We start from the raw sequence: 22,360 nt of genomic DNA, 5'->3' as shown, positions 1-22,360 counted from the left end.
GACTGCAGTTGATATAACCTGAGGATGAAGATCAGAGTCAGCGCTGCCTAGATCAGAGTCCATGGCTTTTTTTTTTTTAATGCCATGTTAGCTATCCCTATGTTGCCCTAATTTTCTGTTTACATCAACATCCCTCTCTAAAGAATATGGGCCTGATCATTGAGATCTGGGTAGGGGGGCACAAAGATGGATATAAAATTCCTTTGTTACCCTGATTTCGGAGCCACCAGGTGCAAGTCTGGTCTTGAGAAGAAACTTAAAGGAGCATCAGAATTGCCCTAAATTATACTGGTTGCCAACACACCCAGGACTATTCCAGTAGCCAATGATGAGCCGGGCCAGAAGTTGGTAGTGCCAGTATGCCAGCCGTATGCCACGTGGGTCTTCCCTCACATCAGGGAAATCCTCAATTAGCCAGCTGTGTGCTAAGCAACCTTAATAGGGACAAGGATCTGGCCCCATATTAGTATCAAAGATAAACCACCCCAGTGTCTCCCATTCCTTCTCTATTTATATCCACTGGTAATCTCTGCATACATGGCACATTTTGAGTTTAATTGTTCAGCCATTATTGTGCTATCCTCTGCAAATGTCACTATGGTACTTTTTTTAAAAAAGGGGGAAGATGTCCTTCCCCCTCCCTCCTGCCCACTACTCTAGAAACTCCAAATGCTACAACATTGACACAAGCCTCTCCCGGTACCTTGCTCACTCATCAAAAAGGCCTTAGACTTTGAGAGACACCAAGCTTGGAAAATGTCATCTCCAAAGGTGACTGACTCAAAAAGTCATGAGCATCTGACAACAGAGAGTTAGAATGTAAACTGTTTTTCAGCCTTAACTAAATCAGATAATCTATTATAATAGTAGTTCTCAGCACCTGTAATCCCCATAACCCTTCCTGGTGGTAGATAGTATTTTCTGCATATGCATATCCTACACTTTCATCAAACAACTCTTTTTTCAATTAAACCTCCTCTCAGTCAGGAAGGAACTGTGAGTCACATTTCTTTGTAGATAATCTATAATGTAATCTACTAGCTACTTTTGCATGTATAGAGTCAATCTACATTTGAACAAGTAATGAACATGCAGCCAGATGGTAATATACTTTTGTGAATAAAACTGACTCATCTAAATGCTAATATTTGCAATGCACTCTATGGTTTGTGAGAATTAGACAAAGACAATTATTAATAATTCCACCTGCAGGCATCAATTAAGCAACAAATCACAACAGCTTATTCATTCTCTAGGCCTAGTCTACCCTTAGAAATTAGATCGACCTGTGAAAAAGTTCATTCCTTGGATGATGTAGTTAGGTCAAGCTAACCCCCTGTGTAGATGCAGCTAAATTGATGGAAGAATTCTTCCATTGACCTAGCTACTGCCTCTCGGAGTGGTGGATTACCTACATCAACAGAGAAACCCCTTCCATTGATGTAGGAAGCATCTATACTACAGCTGCAGTGCCATAGCTGTGCCACTGTAGCAGTTGTAGTGTGGACATACCCTTAGGTTTTATGTTGCCTAAGGAATGTTGCCAAGGCATGAGGCCCTCAGCTATCCAGTAACTGCAGGAATCACCAAGGAATACACACCAAGCCCTGTTTTATTTCTATTAGAACAGGAATAAGTAACATTAGACTAGAATTAAGAACAGTTTATCTGTAAATATGCATAGGAGCAGATTCTCTGGTGTGGCTGAGGTCTGCTTGTTTCAGGAGGAGAAGGAACACAAGGGAGCCAATTTCACCTCCTAGATTCTCTACTCGACTCCAATCCTGGTATGTGTTAGAACTGCCTGGCAGCTGCTTTAACCATTGAGATATAGTCACTGAGACTGTCCACCATCTGGTGATAGCTGGAGCATAGCATGTTCTGGCTATGCCACTTTCCCACCCCCTAAAGCAGTGGCTGCAAAAGGGGTGGCACAGACAGGAGCTACATTAGCTCTATGCCCATTGGGGACTTGCCCACAAAAGATGCAGACAGTTTCCATTCCCTTTGCACCACTCAGGCTGAGAATCTGGCCAATAATTTGCATATACATCTTTATGCCAGAAAATATACTTCCTGGAGTAGAGGGTGGGTGAGGGAAGTTCTCGTAGGAGAATGTCTCCGTGCCCTCATGCCCTCAATTAGGAAGTTGGAGGTGAGGTGTGTTGATAGTAAGTAGGTCACTGGCTCTTCTTTGTCTCCTTTATGGTCTAATGTGATCCTAGTCAGTGAAGTTTGGCGACAAATAAGGCTGTGCAGTGAATTCTAATTTAAATATGCTCTTGATGACAAGATGCTGCCCATGTATTCCTTGGCAGTTGCTGTATGGCAATCTTCCAAAAGGCCCTTCCGGACAATCGGTGGATGACTTTATGATTTCACATGGCTGGATATTCTGAAGACAGTATTTTGCATCTAATTAATTAAGATGAGCTATTAATTAATTAGCCTCTTACAGTTGGTATGGCTACTTCCACTTTTTCATGTTCTCTGTATATGTATATATATCTATCTCCTTATTATATGTTCCATTCTATGCATCCGATGAAGTGGGCTGTAGCCCACGAAAGCTTATGCTCAAATAAATTTGTTAGTCTCTAAGGTGCCACAAGTACTCCTTATCTTCCATCTGAGAATCTCAAAATGTGTTATAAATATTAGCAAGCAAGCTTCACTCTACCCCATAAGACAGGAGGTAAGTAGCATTATCCACATTTTACAACTGGGAAAACTGAGCCAGAGAAAGTCAGGTCATTTGCCCAAGGTCACAGCTTGTATGCTATTGTTAGTCTTCTGGAAAGTACCTGTCTTTTCCTAAGCCAATGTACATCCTGTATGTGAAATGTGGTCCAAATGGCCCATGTGATTTCACTTAAAATCACTGCCCTCTGCAGCCTCCGCTATGGGAAGCCCTGAAGTTGGTTAGTTCCAACGGGTAGAATAGGTTGTCTATCCCAGCGAGTGATTGGTATCTCTCAAAGGGTTCCCTTCCCTTAATTTTGTTAACACTTGAAGCTAGATCATAATTTCTGCAAAAATAAATAAAAATTGAGTTTCCTCCCCACTGTGATTAACCCTTGTTAAATTTATATTTGTGATGTAATGGTTTGTGACAGATGCAAAAAGAGTGGGAGGTGGCAAATTCATGTCAATGGATATGAAGTCAGGTTTTATTCCCAACTATTGCAAACTTGCTGTGTGACCAAGTTCCTTCACCTTTCTACCTGAGTTTCCCATCTGTAAAAGGAGATAACGATATGCACCCACCGTTGTAAAGCATTGAGACCTACAGATGAGAATTCCTGAGTATTGATAGTACAGAGCTGGCTGACTACAAAATAAACAGACAGTTATCTTGAGTGCTGCATTTAGAGGGCAGTTGTTAGTATTAAAACAGCAGATGCATGAGTGCATTCTGGCAAGCATATGTTCAGTAAAATAGTAGAGGCATTGTAATGCAGACTGGCATCTGAGCAAGGAAATGGCGTATGAGGAATTATCCTCTTCTGAAGTTTCCCATCTGAAACTTGAACCAGGAACCTTTAGATCTCTAACTACTGAGCTAAAGAAGAATCTGAATTAGAAGCCCCTTCTAGAAACAGTAGCTCTGATATCTTACAAGAATCCACTCTGACAGCACTGCAGTTGTCATTTAGGGTCTGATTCTCCTCCCATTCAAACCAATGACAAAATGCCCATTGATTTCAGTGGAAGCTGGATCAGAGCCTTATTGTGGGGGCATATCTAAGTTCCTGGCATAGTGGGGAGACTACAACGCCCCAGTGTTTATGGTTCTCCCAGTGTGTGTGTGTGAGTGAATATTAAACCCTGAACTGCCTCACCTCTACAAAAGTGACATGCGAATGCCTGTTCTCACTTTCAGGTGACTTTGTAAATAAGAAGAGGGCAGCATTATCTCCTGCAAATGTAAACAAACTTGTTTCTCTTAGCGATTGGCTGAACAAGAAGTAGGACTGAGTGGACTTGTAGGCTCTAAAGTTTTACATTGTTTTGTGTTTGAGTGCAGTTATGTAACAAAAAAATTCTACATTTGTAAGTTGCACTTTCACAATAAAGAGATTGCACTACAGTACTTGTATGAGGTGAATTGAAAAATACTATTTCTTTTATCATTTTTACAGTGCAAATATTTGTAAAAAATAATAATATGGAATGAGCACTGTACACTTTGTATTCTGTGTTGTAATTGAAATCAATATATTTGAAAATGTAGAATAACATCCAAAAATATTTAATACATTTCAATTGCTATTCTGTTGTTTAACAGTGTGATTAAAACCACGATTAATCCCGATTAATTTTTTTTAGTTAATCCCTTGAGTTAACTGCGATTAATCAACAGCTCTAGTTATTACACTCTACCTCGATATAACGCTGTCCTCGGGAGCCAAAAAATCTTACCAGGTTATAGGTGAAACCGCGTTATATTGAACTTGCTTTGATCTGCCGGAGTGCACAGCCCTGCCCCCCCCCCAGAGCACCGCTTTAGCATGTTATATCAGAATTCGTGTTATATCGGGTCGCGTTATATCAGGGTAGAGGTGTATTGGACAAGGTGTTCGGCAATGGTCACCCGGCTAAGAGTGAGAGCTCTGCCCTAGTTGAAAAGTCTACAGGTAACAGGTTTGCTGGCTCCTTTCTTTCGTCCTCTCCAAAAATCCCTCTCACCTGCACTCTGTGTGGCACAAGAGGCTCTGAGGTCTGCCTCAAGGATTGTGATAATAGTATGGGTTGTAATGAACAATCATTCAGATCCAGGGGCAGAAATGTCTACCAAGTGTTCCATGCTGAGATTTCTCCTAATTCATTCCGTCGTGGGGGAAGGGTTTTACATGCTGTGCCCACAAAACCTGCCTGGGATCCTTGGAGGATCTTTCCGAGCCCAAGGCCATCAGTGGTGGTATGTCTATACCTCCATGCTGGCTCTGCATTCCTAGTGCAGCAGCTTCAAGGAAACTAAACCCAGAAATCTAAGTGCACAGTGCATCCTGGATGAATAAATGACAACAGTCAGGGTAACCCTGTCCTTTTACTGCCTCATAACCCTGCTTGGCTGGATGGATACTGAGTGCAGTCAGGTCCAGTGCGATAAGTGTCTAGAATGTCTTCTTGTCCCATGCATGGTCAGGAACTATGGAGCTGCTTGTGGTGGGGATGGGGAGCTCATGTAGATGAGTTCCAGTCCCAAGCAGCAGTCCATGGGTGCTGATCCTTGTGCCGCCACACTGTGTCCATAGGCGTTATTTCAGCACTGGGTCATCCAAGTGGGGCAAAATCCCACCCTCCATCTCTGCGTACAGGGAAGGGATGGGTGGCCCATAACACAGCAGTCACTGAGGAGGTTCCGTCCTTTCCTTTTCAGATAGGCATAGGCCTCCATGGCTGTGGAGCACAGTTTGGTTACCCAGATCCAACTGACTGCACAGAAGAGGCAGGCTGGTCTTAAGTAATTTGCCCTAGGCCACATACTGACTCAGCGACAGGTAAGGTAACAGAACACTGGAGGCTGTGCACCAATCTTGTCCATGCTCCCTCCTGTTCAGCAGTAAGGAAGGTACGACCCTTCTCCATCCAGGACATAAAGTAACATTTTATAAGATCACCTACTTGTATAACCCAGCTGGTGTATTAAAAACAAAAAGCAGACCCAATAAGAACTGCAGCTTAAATGACAAAATATTGCCAATGATTTTTAAAATAGGACACACTTTCATTGGTATAAGGAGACCTAAACAAGCAATTCCTGCTAAAATCCATATAAGCTGTGGAGTTAATCCTTGTACACCCCATCAGAATTTAAATTGATGACTTATGTCGAGAAAACCAAAATGCAAATGTGGAGCTTGTTTAATTTTAGGAAATAAATGTTGTTGCAATTTTGAAACACATTAATGTAATAAGCTTGTACAAGACTGATCAAATATATGAAATAGAGCTGGCCAGAGGATGACAAATCCATTTAACAACAACTTTAATAGTTTCAAAATTTGGTTTTGTTCTGCACTGGAACAAAAACAAAACGTTCTGAACATTTTTGTGAAAGGATATTCTGTTGAAACAGCTGTTTTCAGATTGAAAATCTGAGCTATTCAATTTGATGTGTTTCTCTTTCTCTGGTCAGAAGTTACCTGAGAGCCTTGGACCAAAGAACCCTTTGTTGACACTGATACATCTCTACGAAGTGTTTCAAAATTTCATTTAATCAAAAATGTTCCAACCAACTCTGGTATGGAGGCATTAGACAGAGGATGTGGCAACAGCTACTGATAAATACTGGTGTATGCTTAGAACAAGCTGTAATCTTAACTTAATAAGACTCTTTCTTACTGCATTGAATCTTTACTGAGTCATATATTTCAGGAAGTTCTCATTCCAGGATGAAAAAAGTCTTCTTTCTTACGAGTACATTGTCTAGTAGTTTAGACCCAGATTAGATCTACCTTAAAATGTATTTGAATTCTTAATTTGCAAGTCCACACACTGGACTATGCTAGCCCATCTCTGATTCTTACTCTGGTTTTCAGTATGACCTCCCTGGATTGTCACAAGGTGGAGTCTTGAGACCTAAAGAGCTGGTGATGAAAGCTTTGAAATGGATGTGTGCTAATGCATACCTGCTCTGGCTTTCACCCATTCGCGGTCAGGCATTCATTAAGCAAGATGTTCAAACAAGAGAATATCCTTAAAATAATATTTAAGATGTATGGATGTTAACAAAAGCAAAAATGCAAAAGTAATGTAGAAACAAACAACAAAGAACCACTAGCAATGTAAGTAACATTAGATTGTCTGTAGTAAATCTAGAGCAGAAAACACCTAGTAGGATTCCACAGAAATACTTCCTCTCCCCAAATGGAGACACTCACAAACATTTCTCCCTCTTTCTTGACCTGACATTCAGTTGTGCTAGAGTTAAATCATTCCTTTTTACAGCACAGTGAAGAGTTTGGCTGGCACTTTTTCAATTAAACACTGTGCATTATCTGGTTTGCTGGGGATAACTCTTTTTTTCCATGTTTACTTCACGTAAACTCAGGACATAGAATCAATATTAGGGTTGGAAGAGACCTCAGGAGGTCATCTAGTCCAATCCCCTGCTCAAAGCAGGACCAACACCAACTAAATCATCCCAGCCAGGGATTTGTCAAGCTGGGCCTTAAAACACTCTAAGGGTGGAGATTCCACCACCTCCCGAGGTAACCCATTCCAGTGCTTCACCACCCTACTAGTGAAATAGTGTTTCCTAATATCCAACCTAGACCTCCCGCACTGCAACTTGAAACCATTGCTTCTTGTTCTGTCATCTGCTACCACTGAGAACAACCAAACTCCATCCTCTTTGGAACTCCCCTTCAGGTAGTTGAAGGCTGCTATCAAATCCCTCCTCACTCTTCTCTTCTGCAGACTAAATAACCCCAGTTCCCTCAGCCTCTCCTTGTAAGTCATGTGCCCCAGCCCCCTAATCATTTTTGTTGCCCTTCGCTGGACTCTCTCCAATTTATCCACATCCCTTCTGTAGTGGGGGGACCAAAACTGGATGCAATACTCCAGGTGTGGTCTCACCAGTGCTGAATAGAGGGGAATAATCACTTCCCTCGATCTGCTGGCAATGCTCCTACTAATATAGCCCAATATGCCATTGGCCTTCTTGGCAACAAGGGCACACTGCTGACTCATATCCAGCTTCTCGTCCACTGTAATCTCCAGGTCCTTTTCTGCAGAACTGCTGCTTAGTCAGTTGGTGACCTTTTAAAAAAAATATCTTTTGGAATTCTCCTTTTCAGATCTTCACAATTGTCCTGTTTGTCTATCAGTAACTATTATTTTGACAGCAAGGTTGAAAGTTCAGCTTTTTCCAGTTGTCCATAGAACCTGCAATCTTTACACATAAGTTTTCTGGTAGCTCTGGTTCAGTGCAGCTGACCAAACTTTTGCACTTCTTTCAAAAACATAAACCCCTTTCACTTTTAAAACACAGCTTTTTGCTGATAGAGCCAGATAAAATGATCTGAGAGCTCCTCAAGATGGCATTCTCTCCAGTGTACTAACATCTTGGAAACATACTGTATTTTTTGCTTATCACTTTGTACTCTGCTCTATGGCAAATATTTATTTATTTCGCTCTTTGTGTTTTATACTGGAGATTAAATTAGCATGGTTGTTTTTATTTAAAGGGATATTAGCACATGATTTAAGGTCAACATTTACATTCTATTGTTTAAAAATGTCCTTCAAAAACATAATGGCCTCAATTCTCAAAAGTGACTATGAATTTGGGCGCCTCCATTTTTTTGGGATGCACAATTTGAGCTACTTTAGAGGCAGGTTGGCCTAATGAATAGAGTGCTGTACTGCAAGTCTGGAGACCTAGGTTCTAGTCCTGGCTTTGCCATTGGTCTGCTGTATGACCTTGAGCAGTCCCTGCTCTGTGCCTTGGTTTTCCAATAGGGATAATGATACTGACCTTGTTTAATAAAGTGCTTTGAGATCAGCTGGTGAAAAGTGTATTTAAGAGGTAGGTCTGATTATTATTAAGGGGGCCTCGTTTTCAAAGTTGCTCAGCACTGTAATTTTAGTGGAAGATGTGTATTTAAATATCCTAGTCAGCTTTGAAAATCTCAACCAAGGTCTTTGCCCCAAAGGGCTTATGGTCTAATACAGACAAAGATGGAAGCATATTATTAATTAACTGGATTGTTTCTGTATCTCATGCATCTTGTTTGTTTTGTTTTTTTAAACTGAATAGTAAATTACAGTGTATTATAATGTGAGCTTGGCTGGAGATTTATGATGTCAGGAGTGGATGATATGTGGGGAAACACTTGACTTTAAAAGATAACTTAGTCTGCCATGCTAATTTGTCAGTCAGAACTTGTAACAATGGGGTGGTTTAATTTTAATTTTGAAGCACATGTCGTAAATCATGTTTATAGACACAGGTTCTAACTTAGGATACAGAGTAGCACACCTTTTAAGTTACATGATGATGAGTTGTAATGTACAGTATGACTAGGAGTTCTAGGTGCTACAATAATAATAACAATAATAATAGTCTTGTAAAGGGAAAGGAGGTCCCTGCCTAATGGTAGATTTAAGAAATGCTAAACATTAGTCCTCCACTAGATGGCAGATTGCTATTTTCTGAGTCTAGAGAAATAAACGTGCATGATATCGACAGGAGGGACAAAGTCTTATTGCTGCTGAACTCCCACAGTTTATCTAAGAGCCACAAGCATTCTTCTGCGTGCAAAAAAAAAAAATCGTTTCAGAGGGATTGCACTTGAACTGTTTTAAAATCTTCATTGTTAGGGATTGGATGGGGTGCTTAGTACTGAATAAGTTGTTGTAAGAGTTGTTGGTTTACTCAAAGAATACAATGTGGTTTTCCTTTCTTTGGGGAGGGGGGTAGGGGGAAAGCAAATAACTTTTTGAATATTGAAACCTAATTTCACCATCCTATCGGACCATGTGTTAGGACCATCCTCTTTGCTAGTGGCCTTCTTACTCTGAGTCTGTTCACTCAGTCACACTTCTGCACTTTTTCATTCTCAGTGTGGAATGCTGTAACTTGTGTCTTCCACGTGGCTACAAATCAGATTCAAAACTAGCACACTTTTGCATTCTCTGCCACCCCCACCCCCCTTAGATTTATGTATAGTCTCTCTGTATCTGAAACTGTGCAACACAAATATTTATTTCAGCATGACAGTGGAGATGATGCGCCAGAGGCTAATTTCATTTATGCTGTTGTATATGTTATATGGCCGTCCAACATCTTGACAGATAAAAGGAGGCATGGCCAAGTCAATCCATCAGTGGTGCTTAGCAATGGAATGGGAAAAGAACCTGATGCGCGAGCGGCAAACCTTCCCACAGTGGCTACAGGTCCACTTGCCAGATGGAGGTTGAAGCACACTCTGCTTTCAGGCTCAGCTGTGAGCTTCAGCCTGGGCTCTCTGGTGGCTCTCCATGGTGACTGCCCCAGCCTTAACACTGCTTCTCCAAACTGAATGATTTGGGGCAGGATTTGTCAGTGGGAATGCTGAATTTCTTGAGGCCTTGCTTGATCTTGTTGCTGTATCGGCGCTTTGGCCTTTCTCTGCATGGCAGGCAGTTCTTAAGTCGGCCATAGAGCACAGCCTTCAGCAGACTGTCTTGAGGCATGTGCTCCATGTGTCCCAAACAGTGAAGCCTGCGAACATTCAACGTAGGCTGCATAGGCTGTAGGCTGGCTCTCTGAAGGATCTTGTTATTGGTGATCCGTTGGTCCCAAGTAATTCCAAGGATTTTTATAAGATAGCAGAGGTGGAAACTGTTCTATTTTCACTCTGCTTGGAATACGTAACCCAGCTTTCACAACCGTAAAGGAGGGTACTAAGGACACAAGCCTGATAAACAGACACCTTTGTGCTCAGGGTTAGCAACTCGTTGATCCAAACACGTGAGGTAAGTTTGCCAAAGGTAACGGAAGCTTTGCCGATTTTAGCTTCAACTTCCCTATCACAGTTAAGTGAGCTGGTAAGAACTGAGCCAAGATAGCAGAAGCGATCCACGTTGTCCAGAGCTGCTTTATTGACATAGGTTTTAGGTGGAATGTTATACTGATGTAAATCCAGAGTAATTCTGCTCACTTTCAGTAGCTTTTTTCCAGACTTACACCAGTGTAATCGAGATCTGAATCTGGCCTCATGCAGGCAAATGTGGAACTCAAGCTATGAAACTAGACAGGTATAGTTAAACTAGTACCCCTCCCCAACCCTAGTGTGGGCACATTTATACCAGTATGAAGGTGTTTTTATGTATAGCTTATTCCTGTAAGTATATGGTATAACTATATTGCGCCCCTAACTGAAATAGGTATACTCGTACAAAAACTGTGTGTAGACCAGATCTTAGGTTATATCTACACTTCTGATTTCTGCCAGCCTAGCCATGTCAGTCAGGGGTGTGACGATCCCTGATCGATAAAGCTGTCCCTGCAGAAGCCCCTACTATAGACACAGCTATACTGGGATAGTTCACAGGCATAAGTCTATGCATAGGGCAATGGGACTGAATACTGGCACCATTTTCCACAGGCGGTGGTGATTTTAGCTGATATCTCATTCCTGGGGGCAACAAAGGCAGACACAGGCACAGCTGCTGCTGGCGGCCCAATGCCACCCAGGCTAGTAGGCTGCTCGCCTATGTACTGCAATGGTGCCTGCTGAAGTAATTGCTGAGCGACGTGGGAGAAATAAGGCAGCCCTCCCCAAAAACCTTCGGCAGAGGATTGCAGAGTACCTCCATGAAAGATTCATTGAGATCTCTATGGAGAATTCACGGGATGTCCTGGTGCACAATGAAAAGCAAATAGCAACTCTGCCTCTCTGGGTTGTTTCATTACTCTTCTAGCACCAGTAAAAAAGAGTAAAGCAACAGATGTGTCCAGCAGGGACCACTTTGGGGGTTCCATCCCTGTAATTTCAAAGCAAACTGCATCCTTTCCAGAGGTTCCTTCCCCTGCATTGGGCTTGCTCCTATGCTCAACTGGTTGGACTGCGCTGGAGTCAAAACCATGTCCTGGCTCACTGTGCAGCTGGATCTCCTGGTCGACTGTCCCCCATAATCCTCCTCCTCCTTCATCATCCACCTCCTCCTCCCCCCGTCCATGGCAGGGGCTTGTGACTCAGACTCCTCTGAAGTATCCACGGGGCTCTTGGGGAGGGGGGATCTCCACTGAGGATGCCATGCAGCTCTTTGTAAAAGCAGCAGGATGGCAGCTCCACACCAGATCGATTGTTGGCCTCTCTCACCTTTTGGTACGCCTGCCGCAGCTCCTTGGCTTTCCTGTGTCACTGCTGCTGGCCCATCTAATAGCCCTTCTGCATGCCCTGAGCAATCTGCTCTTAGATGTCCACTTTCTATGGCTTGATCAGAGCTGTGCCTGAACAGCCTCTTCTCCCCATAGGCCCAGGAGATCCAACACCTCCTGTGTACTCCAGGCAGGAGTGCATCTGCAGCATGTAGCCACCATGGTCAGCTGCACACAACAACCAACTGCTGCTAGGTGTGCTCGGCAAGCCAGGCAACCAGGAAAGGAATTTTTAAAATTCAAGGGGCTTTAAAGGAGAGGGGCAACTTCCTGTCCACCTGGCCCCTTGGCAGCCAAGTTCACAATGGTGACCAGAGCAGTCACTGTGGGGCTTTGTGGGACAGCTCCTGGAGGCCAGTAACAGTTGATGTAACCAACGCAGTGTCTATGCTGACACTGCGTTGACCTAACTACATCGAGCGTGACTCTATGCCAAGCGAGGAGGTGGGATTAAGTCAGCATAGCATGATATTTACATTGATGGGAGCGAAATGTAAGTGTAGACACATCCACAGCTAGGTTGACGTAAGCTGCTTTGCATCAACCTACTTGTGTAGAATAAACCAGGCCTAGAAATTCTGCTGTGCTGGAATTGCTGAAGGAATAGTTTCTTTATATCAGCTATGGGAGTGCAAGTTGAAATGGAGCATCTTTAAGCCTTTAAAAGCATCACTGAACATGTTAACTACGGCACCCTGGGCAGTCATCCACATCACCCACCCACAAGGCCGGCCCTGCTCCTTGTATTGAGAATCTATCATAAGGCAGCTGCACTAGACTCAAGCTACCTGACACTTAAGGAAGGAGAGAGGCTGCCATGAGGCCTGAACCCTCTGCAGATACTCAAGGGTTGGAGAGGCTCCTCGTGCAGGAAACAGGCACAGCTGAGCCCTTTGTTTATGAATGCTTGGCAAGGTCTTTTTTTAAAAACATTTTTAAGGAGCCAGACTGCTTGAATGCATCCCCAAATGCCCCCTCTTATGTGTTCATTTAAAAACCAAGCAGACCCAATGTTTGTATTGAACTATGTTTCTTTGTATTGAATATTTGTTTGATCTCGATCCTCCATTTACAGTACCACCTTTCATAGTCATTCCTCTCATCTACCCACGTAGCCAGCACAAAAACACTGTTGGTTTCTCCCTATCTAATAGTAAAGATTTTACAGCAGAATGCTGGGGTGAAGGTGTTCCATGTCTAAAGTGTATTACAAACACTTACCTGCATACTATGGTCTATTGCCATAAAGAATGAATGCTAACCAACAGTTATTAAAATAAGGCCTGGGATGCACACAGATTTTTTCCTGATACAATTTTGCGGGGTAAGGGGGTGTGGTGTTTTTTATTGATATAGTTACACTGTTACCACCCCTCACATGGGTTCAGTTCTACTGGTATAAAAGTGCCTTATACTGGTACAGCTTATTCCCCTTCCCGTAGGGTAACAAGCTATACAGCTATAAGTGCATTTATACCAGTGTGACTGAGGGTATGTCTTCACTACCCACCGGATCGGCGGGCAGCGATCGATCCAGCAGGGGTTGATTTATCGCGTCTAGTCTAGATGCGATAAATCAACCCCCAAGCGCTCTCCCGTCGACTCCTGTACTCCAGCTCAGCGAGAGGCACAGGCAGAGTCAACGGGGGAGCGGCAGCAGTTGACTCACTGCAGTGAAGACACTACGGTAAGTCGATCTAAGTATGTTGACTTCAGCTACGTGAATAAGTTGCGTAAGTTAGATCGATTCCACCCCCTAGTGTAGACCAGGCCTGAGTCTGCACTACTAGTTGTACTGGTATAACTAGATCAATAAAAAACCCAGCCCCACACTCTTATAACTATGCCAATATAATGAAATCACTACAACTCTTGCATCAACAAGGCCTAACTTAACACGAACAGGAGTACTTGTGGCACCTTAGAGACTAACAAATTTATTTGAGCATAAGCTTTCGTGGGCTACAGCCCATTTCTTTGGATGCATAGAATGGAACATATATTGAGGATATATATATATATACACACAGAGAGAGCATGAACAGGTGGGAGTTGTCTTACCAACTCTGAGAGGCCAATTAAGTAAGAGAAAAAAACTTTTGAAGTGATAATCAAGATAGCCCAGTACAGAATAGTTTGATAAGAAGTGTGAGAATACTTACATGGGGAGATAGATTCAATGTTTGTAATGGCTCAGCCACTCCCAGTCTCTATTCAAGCCTAAGTTGATTGTATCTAGTTTGCATATCAATTCCAGCTCAGCAGTTTCTCGTTGGAGTCTGTTTTTGAAGCTTTTCTGTTGCAAAATTGCCACCCACAGGTCTGTTCCATTCTATGCATCCGATGAAGTGGGCTGTAGCCCACGAAAGCTTATGCTCAAATAAATTTGTTAGTCTCTAAGGTGCCACAAATACTCCTGTTCTTTTTGCGGATACAGACTAACCCGGCTGCTACTCTGAAACCTAACTTAACATGCTACAATTTTATGTTGCACTATCCTGGATTCTTGTGTGTGCTCCATTACGTGCTAATTGACAAAATTCGGTTGCTTGCAATATAGACCCTACTTGTTATTATTAATTAGCTAGTTTTTACCGTAGTTGTACTTCCAGAGGAAAGTAACACAATGCTGCTGAAATATTTTGGCTAAAGAGTTAATTAGCTAAAAGCCTGTATTACCATCTGTGTATGATGTTTACAGTAAAGTATACTGTACATCCATTGGTGCCATCTACTGGTGAAAAATGTGGAAATGAACGTGATTCTTGTTAGTGTGCATATGCCCAGATATTAGTAACTTTAATTATTTCCACTGAAACCTTAAGTAAGCATCACACTTTAGAGACAAATCTAAGACAATTTCCCTTCCCTGAAAAGTTATCAGTTTAAAACTCCTGTGGCAAGTTCAACCAGAAAAGAGAGGAAAAGTATCTGTCCAAGCCCAAAAGAATGAGCTGAAATCCTTTAAGAAGATCCGACCCTCAACACCTTTTGTTGTTGTTTGTTTATGGAGGATTTGTAGGTTTACGCTATGGAACACCCAACCTCTTTCTATGAGCAAACTCCACACTCCGGCAGAGGAATTACCAGAAATGCTGTGTGAGCTGAAACAAGAGGCACATTAGAGAATTTGGCCCTTATGTTAGAACACGTGAGGTATTGAAAATAATTAACAAGGATCTCCTTTCTCCATAATCTTCATTGGCCATTAAACAGGTGTTAAGAAAAACAAAGTTAAAAACTCCAAAATTGTAAACAGTCTGACTACAAAACACTTCCCCACTTGACTGGACACTTTTCACTTTCTTTGCTATTACAGTATCATAATTTCTCTAACTTCCCTGTCACCAATGAGTCTTCCATGCTAGACAAGACCTGAATTTCTAATGTAAAAAAACAAGCAAGAAAATAAATCTTACAAAAGACTCTCAGCCTCTCTTCATACACCATAATGAAGCAAAAAAAGGGCACAAGCCCATTTCCCCTAGTTGCAGCCTCAGGTGCAAATCAAAATATAATTTCAAACCATCTATTGCTCTGTAACATTTATTGTCACACCATGCTTTCAACATTAGGGCTAGATTGGGCCTTGGACTGCACACCATACAGAGGTGTAAGGGGGAATACTTTATAACCCTGCACAGTCTCCCTGGACCTAGAGTTTGGGCACACAGAAGTAATGTGCTGTGTACCCAGTACTGTAGTGTTTGTGGATGGAGAGGCAGCAGAATCTTGGTTTCCGCAATGTGGTGGTTGGCACTGCAGAGCTGGGGTGAGAGGTATCATAATTTGCTGATAGTACAGGCCAGCAGCAGATTACTACCCCTCTCTCCCTAGAGCAAGGGGGAAGCAGGGAGGGAACTGTGTCTCTGAGGAGTGTGTTTGAGGCACGGTACCTCATAGTGCTCCTTGCTTATGGAAAGATGCTGCTTACACAACATCTCTCACTCAGAGCTGTGCCTAAAGGCACAATTTAGCATAGTCAGATTAATACCCTGAAAAATAGTTAGGTCCCTCAATACCTTTGGGGGTCTGGGACCAAAGCCATTAAACATCTGTCAGATTCACAAAATGGGACAGCGATTCTCATGTACAATCTGAGGTTGTTACCAAGGGCAGGTAGGTATCATAGGCTGGGGGAGGCTGTGCCTCCCCAAACAGCCAGGCGTGGCCTGGCCCTGCCAAAGCTCCACCCTCAGGCCCCTTCTTCAGGCTCTGTGGCTCCAGTCCCACTGTGCGGTGGTCCTGGCTCGGGCTGGGTCAGCGCCACCCGCCCTCACGGCGCTGCAGGGTTGGGGCTGCGATGCCTGCCCTCCCGGCACTCTGGGGCTGGAGGCCTAGCCTGGGGCAGGGGGCTGGCAGCTGTGGTGGGGGGGCTCTGGCAGGGTGTGTGTGCGGAAGGGGCTGGGCCTCAGGCAGAAGGGGCGGGGCTGGGGGTTAGCCTCCCCTAGCCGGCAGTTCACGCGCCACCCATGATTGTCACTTACAACAACATACGAAGCACTCTTGTGTTCTAACTATTTCAGCTAAAAATGATCACCATTCCACCTGTTTTTATTAAAAAGTTAATTTAGGAAAAAGGAAATCTTCCAAACCAAGTTGCTTTATCAAACTGGCGTTCTTGTCAAGCACCTGAATACTGTACATAGCAAAGACATGAACAAAAAATTAAGAATGGTAACAAGAACAAGGAAGGTTAACTGCTAAAAAGCAAGCAAAACATTTATAATCCAAGCAAAACATTTATAATCTTCATATGGAATTAAAAGCTTTGTATGCCTCTGTAACAATGAGTCAATAACCTGAATTTTATGGGGGAAGGAGCTCCACCCACAAGTAGCCAATGGAAAAAAAGAAAAGAAAAAAGGGTACACTAAAACCAAGCCAGACATAGATGGGGAAAGTCTCCTTCTCCATTGTTAAAATCAGTGGCAAAACTCCCATTAACTTCAGTGAGGCCAGGATTTCACCCAGAGTGCATGTAAGAGCTGCGACTTATAGAGACCTCCAATTAGGATGGTGTTTCAAAGTGGCAGGCTTTACATGCTAGAGTCAGATTCTGTTGCCCAAAATTGGTTACATCAGTCATGTGGGGAAAGACCCAGTCCATGAAGCCTAGTTTTATGTCAATCAGCTAAACTAGAACACGTTCTTTGAACACGATTTAATCTTGGTAGATGGAGCTATACCAGCAAACCTGTGCTAGAAATCAGATTTAAATATAGTTTTGAGCTCTGTTCCTGGCCCAGGTTTCTTCGTTGCAACAAGTCGATAAGTCCCCAAGCTATTTCATTCTATTCTCAGAGTCCTCAATCTCCTACCATGAGTGAGGTTTTGTTACTTTGCAATAGCTGCCTGTTCCCAGTGTTGTAGATGAAATGATCACTCTCACACAACACTACAAAAGAATTACTAAAAGGCAGAAGCATATGAAATTACCAGATGATTGTGGTCTAAGGGGATGTTTCCCCACAACTTCATATAGAGCTACTGGACTGTATATCTATGCAGTGGCATAAAGGGAAAAGGGAATTCTCCATTACACTTCTTTGGTAGCCTACCCAGCATGCAAAAATAAATGGGTGCTGTACACTTGCTGTTCCATCACCATCCCAGAGCAGAGAAGAAATGGAGAGGAGACAGAACCTTGGCTTTACCTACTCCACACCCCATCAAGGAAGCCAGCAGAGCTGAGATAATGTGTGTGTAGGATGGTAATTTGCTGCTGGTATAAACTGGACCAATAAATTATTAACCCTGTGGAGCAATGGGGAAGCAAGATGTGAATTGCTCCTCAAGGGCGTATCTCTGCATCACAGTGCCTCCCAGGTCTGCTGCTGTAGTGGAGGAGTTTACACACCAACCTTTGCTTGGGACTGTGCCCAAAGGCACAATCTAGCTTCAACAGCAGATCCAAACCTGTATTTGTGGCCTTAAATACATGCAATCAGCCATGGTACCTACCTGGAGAAGAGGGTTTCATTTTCCAGAGGTCCTTCCCTCTTCTCATGGTCCCAGATGGTGGTTTGGGTCAATTGCTCATCTGCCCCACAATATCTCGGACTTGGGTTCCCCCTGGCTGTGGTTTATTATTTCTTTTGTTCAACATGTATTTAAAGCAACTGGGTGCAACGCTGAGGTGCTCTGAGCTTGTGGTATCATCAGTATGCCGACATCATGCACTTTTACAGCACATTTTCATCACCGTCTCTATTTTCCCACTGCCTGGCTGAGATTTGGGCTTGGACAAAGACAAACTAGCTGAATATCAACCTGACCAAGATGGAAGTGCGGGGGGGGGGGAAGGTTCTTGAGGGTAAAGCAGAGTGTATCTTCATCCTGTTATTTAGAGGATTTCACCTCTATCAAAGAAGTCTTGATTTGAGGCTGCTTTTGGACCCCTGCTTTTCTTCTAGATTTACAGGTGGCTTTGATGTCTAGACTTTTCTGATTTTTCTCTAAGATATGAGTCTTGCCACTAATGCTGGCCAACAAGAATTTGTCAGATACATTATCCCATGCTGTTACTTGTCTGACTGTTTTCGTTTCTTGCAGTATTTGACCAGCTCTATCCCTACTCTAATACTATTCTGTAATATTATGAATACATTCTAATAGTGCTATTCATTACATAGGTTATTCAATATTCTGACATCTTACCTGCTCTCCTTGCTACTATGATCTTTGTGGCTTTTAAACTGGATCACTGCAATGTGATTTGCTGTTAATGCAGAATGTGGCTGGTTCCTGACGTGCGTGGCAGCCTTAGCTGTAGGGAACATATTCAGTCTGATCTCTGACAACTGCAGTGGTGTGCTTCTGGGTGCCATTCTGTTAGGGGATTTTGATCTATTCTATAGAACCCGGAATGGTTTGAGGCAATGTGAGAAAGTGCCTTTCTCCTTATCTTCAACAGCAGTTGTAATCAGTTGGAGCTCTTCCGCTAAAAGTCACTACAGAACAACTGTGTGGAGGGAGAGGGCTGTGCATCCGCTGGAGAGAGCCCTTGATTCTGCAATTTGCATTTCCCCACTGGTCTGAAATTGTTAGCCTATAGGGTGCAATGTACGAGAGATCTCTTTTCCCCAGGCCTTTTCTTGAGGACGTAGGGTGCAGGGGTGTCAGATGCTGTTTGTTTTATCTTGGGGAATAGCTTTTCAAATAGAGCACATTTTGTATTAATGTAGATCTACTTTCAAAGCAGTAGCTGAGTACATTTTAGAAAGCAAATCAATATGACTAATGTAAGAGAAGATAGCTTCCTGGAGATGGTAATTACCTCTCCCATTCATGCATACTACTGTCAGAGAGATTCCTAGGAAAAAGTCATAAACTGTGAAATGGCACTTTGGTCTCCCTAGTAAATGGTACACTGGCCATAAATCCATGCCTCCAGGGGAATAATCAATGGAAATATCAATACTCCCTAGTTCTGAAAGAAAAACAAACAGTAATGAAGTGTTAAAACATTATGTACAATAGTAAGTGATAATCCAAGTGAGCGAAACCTGTGTCATGAACCCATCCATGCAACTTAAAGTAGTCTACTAAGGCAGATACTGGAAAATTTCCCACTCTTTACTCTTCTGGTCTGTTTCACTTTGATGTCAAACTAGTTATTAACCAATGGAATATCACCTATTTGCAAATATCATTGACAGTCTCTCCACAAATGCAAAAAGATGATAACAAAAGTTGATTGGGGGGCGGGGGAGGGAATATGCCTTGAAGTAGTTTGTGCAGATTGGCCAAAGTGTCAATAAGAGCCCAACAAATGGAGGCTATTAATTGTCTGTTACACTGCTCCTTAGGATGGGATATTATCTCTGCATACAACACATAAATAACTTGCTTACAGGTGACCCATCCCACAAGAGCCTTCCTAACAATTGAACGTGATTTAAGAGCAAAAAGAATCTGCCACCTTCATTGCCAGAATAGACTATCTTTATTATTACATGACTACACGTTGTGATGGGGCAGCCCCGCCCTGCACTAGCCCCAGCAGCATCAGACCAGTAGCTCTGATGGAGGAAGTCCCGCCCCGTTCATACTGGGCATGCTCCAAGTGCTCTGGGAGTATAAAAGGAGGGAACTCAGCTCAGTCTGGGCTGGCGGCCGCAGGGGAAGGACCTACCCGGGAAGCTCCTGCGGAGGACCAGCCAGCACCCTTGAAGTTGCAGGGAACTGAAGCGTCTCCTGGCCAGCATGAAGCCCTGCTGCGGGAGGAGCCCGAGGAGGCGACAGACCCGGAGACCCGCGGAGAACCTAGAGATTTGTGGGAGACCCCAACTCTCAAGCCGGTAGGAAGCGACCCGGGGTGTGTGTGTGTGTGACGGACTGGTACCTTGCCCCCGGTAAGCCTCAGCGTGTTTCAGTAGGACTCCCCCGCTGAGCCAGTGGCAAGGTCCTACATCGTCGTTGGGGCCGTCGGCCGCTCTGCCCTGTAACCAGGAGCGATCCTATAGACTCTGGCCATTGGGTAGGCCAAATCTGAGTGAGTAGCACTGCAACCCCATGAGCCAGGTCACAACTTCGCTCACACAAATTTGGACCAGTGGGGGGCGGGGGGAGAACTTGAGCGGCGTTGCAACCCCAGAGGTTGCAATGCCCGGAGCAGAGAGCCAAGCCCAGCCTACTCCACAGCACAGGGGCTTCAGGAGCCACCACTGTGAGGTAAGTGCCGGACAGGACCCAACCCCCCCCCAGGGCAGGATCTGACTGAAACCTCCCCAGAGGACCTTTACCCCCACGACAGGCCATAAACATTTACAAGTGTGTCCTGAGCCCAAAAAGGTTGAGAACCATTGATCTAGCAGATACCAGCAGAGAAAGTCTGGACTGATGAGAAGCCTGAAGGCTAATTAAGGAAAAGGCCAGATGGGGAGAAGCTGGTAAAGGCCCCACAGCTGGCTAATCCACAACTCAGCTCCAGGTGAGGAGAAAGGGTGGAACTAACTAATACATTCCACTTCCAAAGAGGAAAGCTGGGGATTCCTGCTTCAGGAAGGACTGCAAAGTGGTAACCCTGAAAAGGAACCAGGAAGCTTTGTGGACCAGAAACTGTTTTCGAGCTCAGGAAAGAAGAGTTTTCTGAAAGGAAGATTCAGACATGGCTAGTTGGACTAAACCCAAGGTGACGAATATCTCCGGGTGGATCAGAGTTAGCTGCTGCTTGTGCTTATGGGTGTCATTAATAAATGGAAGGGGGGTGATCTTTGATTTAAAAAAGTCTGGCTGGGCTTCTTTATAACCCAGGTGAAGGGAAGTGAGGCAGGGCTCAACTGCAGTGCCATTTCTGACCAAAGGGGGGGGGGTGCATGCTAGCATGATCTCCATGCTCTCAGAGTCAGACACACAAAGTGTTGTTTTATTCTAATTCCCAGTTTGCATTCTTTCTCCCCACCCCATACCCCAGATAACTTTCACCTTTGCAATTTCACATGACACCAGAAGCCCTGCCTTTTCTTGTCCTGCTCCTTAGGTTGTACTCTCCTCCACCACACACACACACACACACACACACACACACACCTTGTTGCAACACCACTCAGACCCTTTGTATTACTCTTGCCTACAGCTGTTCTACACTGTGACACTGAGAATTTCCTTTTCACTAGTATCCTCCTGTCTAAAAAGATCAAATTATATGGTGAACTTCCAGGCCCAGTCCTGCCATTGGAAGTATGTTGGTGGCAACAATAGGGAATTGTAGATGAGGCCAGGGTGTTTTTGAATAAACCACACAAGAAATCCAAAACAAAATGTTTGCCATCCTCCACTGAGCATGTGGTGAGCTGAAGGAAGTATCTTGGTTTCCAGTTAAAACTGTCATAAAGGATCCTCAGGCACCTACACATCAAACAAATTCCAGGAAGCAATAGTCAGCCAACAAAGCTTAAGGGCTCAGTGAGAATAATAGACACCTTAGCTAACACCACCCAGAGAGATACCCTTCTATTGCTCGGAAAACATCTGTTGAAATATGGATAAGCGTGTGGAGTGGGCAGAGAACTGGAGAGGGAGGATGATAATGAGGTAGTTAGTGAAAAATCTGGTATCAATGACTGTGACTCTCAAAATAAGGGTCCCAATTCTCCTCTCACTTATATTTGTGTGAACCAAAGTCCACTGAAGCCAATGGAGTTACACTGGGGTAAAACTACTGTAAGTAACAGGAGAGTCAGACTAGACCTGTAATAGAGAATTTCCACAACAAACAAAGCAAACAGAGGTGGTAATTGTGCCTAGCAAACTAGAGAACTCCCTCCACCTGTGCTGGCAGTACTAGTGCTGATGATGCCTTAGTCCAAGCATCTAGCTATAAACCAGCTGGTAGCAGCAACGATTGCTCTTGATCGGCAGCCCTACTCCACTGGGGGGAAGTAGCTCTGCCGCTTAAGGTGATGACAGCATATTTGGCAACACTCTTTCCTTCCAACCAAGCAATTCTTGTCCATCGTTACTCTGCCTTATATTTACAAT

Source organism: Terrapene carolina, unplaced genomic scaffold (assembly GCF_002925995.2).
Source record: "Terrapene carolina triunguis isolate 2854851 unplaced genomic scaffold, T_m_triunguis-2.0 Scaffold229, whole genome shotgun sequence".
Taxonomy (NCBI): domain Eukaryota; kingdom Metazoa; phylum Chordata; order Testudines; family Emydidae; genus Terrapene; species Terrapene triunguis.
The sequence above is the reverse complement of the archived record's forward strand: the minus strand, read 5'-3'. Positions refer to the sequence as shown.